Source organism: Oreochromis niloticus, linkage group LG12 (genome assembly GCF_001858045.2).
Source record: "Oreochromis niloticus isolate F11D_XX linkage group LG12, O_niloticus_UMD_NMBU, whole genome shotgun sequence".
In the NCBI taxonomy this organism is placed as follows: domain Eukaryota; kingdom Metazoa; phylum Chordata; class Actinopteri; order Cichliformes; family Cichlidae; genus Oreochromis; species Oreochromis niloticus.
In genome coordinates, this window is record NC_031977.2 from 15,454,779 (window position 1) to 15,463,256 (window position 8,478).

The 8,478-nt window shown below is 41.5% G+C and overlaps 1 pseudogene; it reads right to left on the reverse strand.

The window, feature by feature from the left end:
• Positions 1 to 3,426: 3,426 nt before the first annotated feature.
• LOC109204557 (kinesin-like protein KIF2A) lies at positions 3,427 to 8,189 on the reverse strand (annotated as a pseudogene).
• Positions 8,190 to 8,478: the final 289 nt, after the last annotated feature.

Genomic DNA, 8,478 nt, shown 5'->3' on the forward strand with positions numbered 1-8,478 from the left:
CCATATTTGTGATTGTGTGACTGTTATACTTTTTTTGCTGATTTTCTTTTTATTTAACAATTACATTTGAGGGACCCTTAGCATGTTCAGGATTTTTTCAGCTGTCCATTTTGCTTTTCCAATTTTTCTATTTAAGATATTACTATTGTGCTATGTCATAGCATTTCTGCTGCTTTTCAGTATTTGTGCTAAATACAGCATTTCTGCTATTTTATAAGATTTGTGCTAAATATAGTATTTCTGCCAAATATAGTATTTCTGTCAAATTACAGTATTTCTGCTATGTTGTACTGTTTCTCTAAATCATAGTATTTCTGTAATGTTTAAGAATGTTTGGCTAAATATATTCTTTCTGTTATCTTATACTATTTCTCCTAAATTCTTGTATTTTTGAGAAGTTATCGTGTTTCTGGTAAGTTACAATATTTCTGCTAAGTTCTGCTATGCTATTGTATTTCTGCCAAGTATTATGTTTCCTCTAAGATATTGCAGTTCTGCTAAGTCATTACATTTTAGCAAAGTTCCTTTGCTTCTGCAAAGTTTTTACAATTTCTGCAATTTTTCAGCTTTTTCAGCTAGTTTCAGCAGAAAGCTTCAGCTTTAAAGCATCCACACTGCATTTTCGCAGGAAATGCAAATTTTTCTAGTTTATGTTAGTTCTTTTAAACTTGTAGTTCTAAATTGGAAGATTATTGTGATATTGAAATATAAATATAAAATTATATTCTATTATTTTTTCCTCGCTCAATATAAGCGTCACACTCGCGGAAGCCGGTATTCCCGCCGAAACGCCGTGCATTTATCGAGACTTTCAACCCCAGGTAGGCCAATTATGGATCTTCGGATCAGGGGCGGATCTAGAAGGGTGGCATGGGGTGGCAAGTGCCACCCTAAAATGATCCCTTGCCACCCCAAGTGCCACCCCAGTTTTGCATATGACAGTGTTGTTTATTAAAATAAGATAGCATTAACAGTTTGAGCGTAGTTACAGTCAACAGTGAATATAAATGCTAAAACTGAATATATTGCATAGTGTTCCCCCCCTCCACCATTAACAAATGGTTCAGCCCATAGCAGGACCGCTTTTTTTCTTGTTTTCAGTAGCAAGCGATGCTTATGATTGTGCCAGAGCACATTTTGAACAACACCATGGGAATTTCGGATTTTACACAGGTGGTTGGATGTTACACTCTGGAAATGGAATGAAGGTGAGTGTTATTAACCCTCTGTGGTCCACAGACACGCTGCACCTCCAAATCATATGACTGATGTAAGCTGACATAGCAACAAGCTGCAGCCACGCTGAGTCTATTTCAGCCCACATTAAAAGTTCGGACTTCAAAGTTTTTAAATTTTAATTACAGGCCAGTAAATCCATAGTTATGATAATATATATAAGCCATGCTTTTTTCTAAATACTGTCATCACGTTTTTGTGTGTGTGTGTTTTAAGCGTTTTCTAAGGACAGCGCGAAAACAGTAAAGAAAGGAAAACAAGCCACCTCTTTCCTATCGGTGGAAAAATGTACCATGTCAACCAATTTAAAAAAAAAGTCAACACGTGGGATTTGGTTATTTGGTTGTTTAGGAAGAGGGGAGAGTTTTGGGAGTGACGGAAACGGCAGCGAGACAGAGTGAGCGAGTGAGAGAGAGACAGAGTGAGAGAGAGTTTTTAGATGTGGGAGATTTGTGACGTTTAGTGTGGAGTGTATACTTAGTGTGTTGTGTTGTCTTGTGTAGTTGTTCTGTTGTGTAGTCTGTGTTTTGTTTTGTGTGTCAGTGAGGGCACTAATGAATGTCACTAAGGCACATTGCAGTGTAAACACTGTCACTAAGTAGAAAACCAGCAGAGTGATACACCTGTTGTTGTCAGGCCTGCAGGTTTCTCCCTGTGCTGTTCTCTTCTGTCTTTTGGTGGACAACCTTTTTTTTACTGGCACACATCATTTGTGGGGCATCTTATTGCGACACCTGATTGTTCTCTCATTTTAGTTTTAGTAATATTTTTAAATGGTTGTACAAAATGAAAGAAACGGCAGGTGTATTGGCTGCATTTTTAGAGAAATAGTTGTATATGTTTACAAAATGTACAATTTATATTTGCATTTCAAGTTATAAAAATTTCCTCAACATGTCTGTGTTATTTTTAACAGTAAAAAAATACTACTAGGATTTTAAGTTCTTTGTGTGATTTCAGATCAGTAATACTAATGCAGTATGTCAGTGAAAAAAACAACTAAATTCAGTTGAGCTGAAAAGAATGATACCAAACAAGGCAAGGAGGAAAAAATAAAATGAAACAATCTGAGGGTGAAATACAAACGTAAACTCAAAAGGAGTCAAAAATGGCCGCTTGTATTTCAGACCTCAGTGGGTTCATCCAACAAATCATGAAAAATTAGGTTTAAATTTATGTTCATGACAGTGCAGATTTCTGACATTTTGTGTAATTTAAGCTGTAACAATGTGATTGCTTTCTAACAACAAACAGTGTGAAACTTAAGTTAGACTTGTGTTTGTAAATGAACCGCCCCATGTTGTGTAGCTTTCTGGATTTTATACTTATTGGGCTACATATTTATTTATTATACAGGCTATACAGTACATAACATCAAAACTCACATGTTTTATGTAACTAAAGTGTGTAATTATGTGGGCTACAGACAATAATTAAGTTATAGACTATATTTATATGAAAAACGTGCATACTTACTGCATTTGAATCATTTTAACCATACGTAACCACCTGCATATGTGTTTGGGGAAAAAAAAAGGCTTTGATTTTGCCACCCCATTTAATTTCTTTGCCACCCTCATGCCACCCTAAGAAAATTTCTCTAGATCCGCCCCTGCTTCGGATCCACATTATGTCAGCAGCTCCACCGTGAACTATGTTAAAGACAAACACTGCTCACGCCTCACAGACGACAGATGACAGCTTACAGTCCTGCGTAAACTGACTTCGCACAGCACCGATTAGCAGACGCTGTGAGCAGAGGTTCAGGATCAGAAGTCCCATTGTAAACACATCACGGCAGACCCGACGATGTTTGCATGAACGCGCTTTTCAGCATCTCTTTATTGACCACTTTTCACACACGGTTGCTGTACGCATACAGCCGGCTGTAGCTTCGCAGCTCACAGCCCGACACACACCACCAACAACAACAGCAGAGAGAGCACAGACTTTAAGGCGGCGAGGCGTGATTGCGGGTGCCGCTCAGGTGCGTCCGCCTCCCCTGCAGCGGCGCTGCAGACCACGCCCCCGCCGCACGCATTAACCAGGTAAAATACATATTTAGGCAGAATTTTGCAAATATCTATTTTTCATTTTTCAGCAGCATAGAGCTTTTTTTACCAATTATTTTTTAAAAGTCAGGTCAAGGCTCCAAAAGCCCAAAGGCAATATAAGGGAGGCGGCTCACAATAGTTTTTGTTTGCTATAGCGTAGTGTGTTGAGTGTTGTCTCACAGGATGTCATCCCAGGAGCAATGGTTGCAATCTGGAGGAAAAAACAGAATATGTCTGTTACGGCCCTAGCTGGGCCTCCTGAAACTGCCCTTGTGTGGGCGTGGTGTTTTTCTCTGCCTCCTCCTTTCTTGCTCCACCACTCTGTCTCTCTCTCTCGCTTCTTCTCTCTCCCCAGGACACAACTGCTGCTCATTGGCCTCGTTTATCACCTGGGCCCAGTCAGCAATCACCTCTCTGAGGTTATATAAGCTGGGGATGGACTGGATGTGGGGGGGTGGCTTTCTCTGGTGTCTCCGCGTTGCGTGTTATGTATGTGATTGTCCTGCCTACAGTGTGGAGTGGTAGGAGAGGTTTCTGGTGGTTTTCCTCTGTGCTGGTCAGTGTGTGTTTCCAGCCTAGGTGTGGAAAAGGCCTGCTGTGTGAGTGTGACCAGCCCCACCGTGCGTGGCTCTTTGTGAGTAGCTCTTAACCGAGTAGTGGTTTTGCTTAGGTGACGGCGGCCTCCATTACTTTGGTTGGCCTGCCTGGTTATTGTTAATAGCAGCGTTGGTGTCTTTTTCTGTTGAAGCCTTATAGTTGTTTTCTTTGTTGAAGTGGTCACCATTCTCCTTGCGTTGATCTGTCTGAGTTATCATTAAAGCAGCGGTGCGGTCTCTTTCTGTTGTTACTATTCATATGATTATTGAGTTAATTGATTATAATAAAGACTCATTTTGTGTTAAATACCCCTGCCTGGCGTCCTTTTCATTTCAACCCGGATCCAACTGTTACTGTCCCCCACCCTCTTCGCCTAGCTTTCATGTGGGGACGTAACAATGTCATTCAGATTTATTTCATATTTATTAACCTGTGGAAGAGATGTGATAACATGGCCAAAGACTGTTTATGAAGACAGAGGACTGACCATGCATGTGTGTGAGTTTTCCCCAATAAAGGAGTCTCTGAGGACCTGGGTGAGCTTACTGGCTCTGAATGGTGTATGGGGCTTGTTATGACCCAGAGCTCTGATACACCCCTGAAACAACAAGAGAGACATCCTTGGTAAAATAAAATAAAAAAAACAAATGGAAAAGTATACATGACATTTCTTTGTTATTTTACAAATCAACAGAAAAAACTAAATGAAGTGGTAGCCAACACTTAGGAGTCAGCTACTCAGCTATCCCTTCACTGCATGCAGACCTTCAGGGCTAACAAGCTTTTGTTGATCTCTGCTCCCTCCAGACGAGTCTGCCGGTCAGCGCTCGATGTATCCGCCCCCCTCTCATTGCCCGCAAGATCGATGAGGGAGAACTTTCCATGCATCTTCCCCTTCCTCCGGAGAATGATCTGGAATACGGCGTGGCTGCAAGACGAGTGAGCGTTGGCTGACGTCTGCCCTGATGTTCTTTTGGGGGGTGATCAAGATGATGAAGAAGCAGCAGCAGCGAGGGCAAGAAATTAATAACTTTAGGAGAAGGAAAAACATCCTCAAAGAACATGAATATTGTGCTAGACGACGTCTGCGTGACAATAAACGAGTTTCAGAGTTTTGATCTGATCACTGATCAAATACAAGAACTCAAAGTCTCGGGATTCCTGAGAAAGTTCCTGCTGTCATACCTGCAGCTGTTTCCCACTTCAATGAGTTTCATGACATCCTCTGTGCACTTGACCTCCTTCTCCTGCAGCCCCACCCACCACCTGCACTTGCTGTTTCCCATCCTCCAGTACCCTCAGCTTAGCTTTACGATTCAGCAGGTCAAACACCTACAGGGAGTGCAGAATTATTAGGCAAGTTGTATTTTTGAGGAATAATTTTATTATTGAACAACAACCATGTTCTCAATGAACCCAAAAAACTCATTAATATCAAAGCTGAATGTTTTTTGGAAGTAGTTTTTAAGTTTGTTTTTAGTTTTAGCTATTTTAGGGGGATATCTGTGTGTGCAGGTGACTATTACTGTGCATAATTATTAGGCAACTTAACAAAAAACAAATATATACCCATTTCAATTATTTATTTTTACCAGTGAAACCAATATAACATCTCCACATTCACAAATATACATTTCTGACATTCAAAAACAAAACAAAAACAAATCAGCGACCAATATAGCCACCTTTCTTTGCAAGGACACTCAAAAGCCTGCCATCCATGGATTCTGTCAGTGTTTTGATCTGTTCACCATCAACATTGCGTGCAGCAGCAACCACAGCCTCCCAGACACTGTTCAGAGAGGTGTACCGTTTTCCCTCCTTGTAAATCTCACATTTGATGATGGACCACAGGTTCTCAATGGGGTTCAGATCAGGTGAACAAGGAGGCCATGTCATTAGTTTTTCTTCTTTTATACCCTTTCTTGCCAGCCACGCTGTGGAGTACTTGGACGCGTGTGATGGAGCATTGTCCTGCATGAAAATCATATTTTTCTTGAAGGATGCAGACTTCTTCCTGTACCGCTGCTTGAAATGGTAAATGGCCTGTATTTATATAGCGCTTTACTAGTCCCTAAGGACCCCAAAGCGCTTTACATATCCAGTCATCCACCCATTCACACACACATTCACACACTGGTGATGGCAAGCTACATTGTAGCCACAGCCACCCTGGGGCGCACTGACAGAGGCGAGGCTGCCGGACACTGGCGCCACCGGGCCCTCTGACCACCACCAGTAGTCACAGGGCTACCTTCTTCCAAAAGGTAAGAAGGTGTCTTCCAGAAACTGGCAGTAGGACTGGGAGTTGAGCTTGACTCCATCCTCAAACCGAAAAGGCCCCACAAGCTCATCTTTGATGATACCAGCCCAAACCAGTACTCCACCTCCACCTTGTTGGCGTCTGAGTCAGACTGGAGCTCTCTGCCCTTTACCAATCCAGCCACGGGCCCATCCATCTGGCCCATCAAGACTCACTCTCATTTCATCAGTCCATAAAACCTTAGAAAAATCAGTCTTGAGATATTTCTTGGCCCAAGTCTTGACGTTTCAGCTTGTGTGTCTTGTTCAGTGGTGGTCGTCTTTCAGCCTTTCTTACCTTGGCCATGTCTCTGAGTATTGCACACTTTGTGCTTTTGGGCACTCCAGTGATGTTGCAGCTCTGAAATATGGCCAAACTGGTGGCAAGTGGCATCTTGGCAGCTGCACGCTTGACTTTTCTCAGTTCATGGGCAGTTATTTTGCGCCTTGGTTTTTCCACACGCTTCTTGTGACCCTGTTGACTATTTTGAATGATTTTTCGATGATCACGCTTCAGAAGCTTTGCAATTTTAAGACTGCTGCATCCCTCTGCAAGATATCTCACTATTTTTGACTTTTCTGAGCCTGTCAAGTCCTTCTTTTGACCCATTTTGCCAAAGGAAAGGAAGTTGCCTAATAATTATGCACACCTGATATAGGGTGTTGATGTCATTAGACCACACCCCTTCTCATTACAGAGATGCACATCACCTAATATGCTTAACTGGTAGTAGGCTTTCGAGCCTATACAGCTTGGAGTAAGACAACATGCATGAAGAGGATGATGTGGACAAAATACTCATTTGCCTAATAATTCTGCACTCCCTGTAATTGTAACTCACATGTGTTTTTCCACTGCCTGTCTGTCCGTAGGCAAAACAGGTGGCCATGCCTCTCTCAAAAATGGTTTCCACAAGAGGTCTAGCTGTGAACCTGCAGGAGAAGACAAAACACAGTCATGCGCTACTCCATCCCCAAATTTATACATAAAATATTAACAATTAATTCATCTAATTTTGTTTGTTAGTCACCTTTCTTCTGACTAAAGGAATTATATTAACATGTAAAAAAACAGATTTCAGTTTTTTATTATCTATGAATTTGCAACTTGAAATTGTCAAACTGTGGCTATTATTTGAATTAGTTTGGTTTAGTAACAATGCAAATAGATAAACAGTCTTTTGTAGTATGTTTCTAAATGATTTAAAAAAAAACCAAAAAACAATCACAATCAACACATATCGGTCCAATTCCGCTGGCCGAGCGGCCAGGTCGCACCACTCAATGAGTGTGGCTGCGCTGATCCAGGGTTTCCTCCCCCTAGCCGATAATTTGTGGCAAAACACTGACTTGTTCATTTGTAGTTTGTGCATCAGAAACCGTTCAACAATTTTTTTTTCCCCAGACATAGCTGTCTGCAAACATCTCTCAAAACTAAGCTAAGACAAACACTGCAAATACTGGAAAGTCTGGTTGTTCTTGATTGTGCGCCATTGCTTGGCAGAGATTCTCCGCCTGTGTCTTTGGTTGGCTTATCGTGTGCTGCATCACATAATCTGAATCTGACTCGAAATTGAATAAATCTAACAGCTCAGATGTCGCTTCGGGTCACAAACCTGTAAACCATCTCGTTTGTGGTGCTGTCGTCAAAGGCGTAGTCAAAATGGAAGGTCTGGTTCTCCAGGTAGCGGGTCAGGTCCACTTTTTGTTTAGGTTCATGAACCATCACCACATCCTTACTGGGAATGGTGATCACATCCAAATCCTTCATGGACAACTCTGAAACACAGCAGAGGCGACACTTTCAAATACAACAATATAAAAAAGTACTTAGCACGTAGCATGAGGCGAAACTCATCAAAGACCTCACCTTTTTTGTTGAGTGGACATTTCCTCACACAAACGCATATTCTGTGCTCTTTAATCTGGGCAGTGCAATGAGAAGGACATTTATTAAACTTTGGATGAAGGTCAATTCTTACCGATCAGGAGCGAAGAAGAATTTTCTTTTTTCTTTTTTTTTTGCCTGTCCCGTTTGGCTCTTTTGCCATCAGAATTATTGTCTAAAGGCAAAGAAAGATGCCCAACGGATTTACTTTACCAAACTGACCATCCCAGCCTTGCCGTAATGGTCTATTTGATTCACCTTTTATTGTTTATTTTATTTTCATTTGCTGAATACGGGACAGACTTTACTGGGAGAAAGAAAAGGGGAGAAAGAAACAGGGAAAGAAAAACAGCTGAGAAGAGGGACGGGGGGCGAAGAAGAATTTTCACTAGGTCTGCTGTG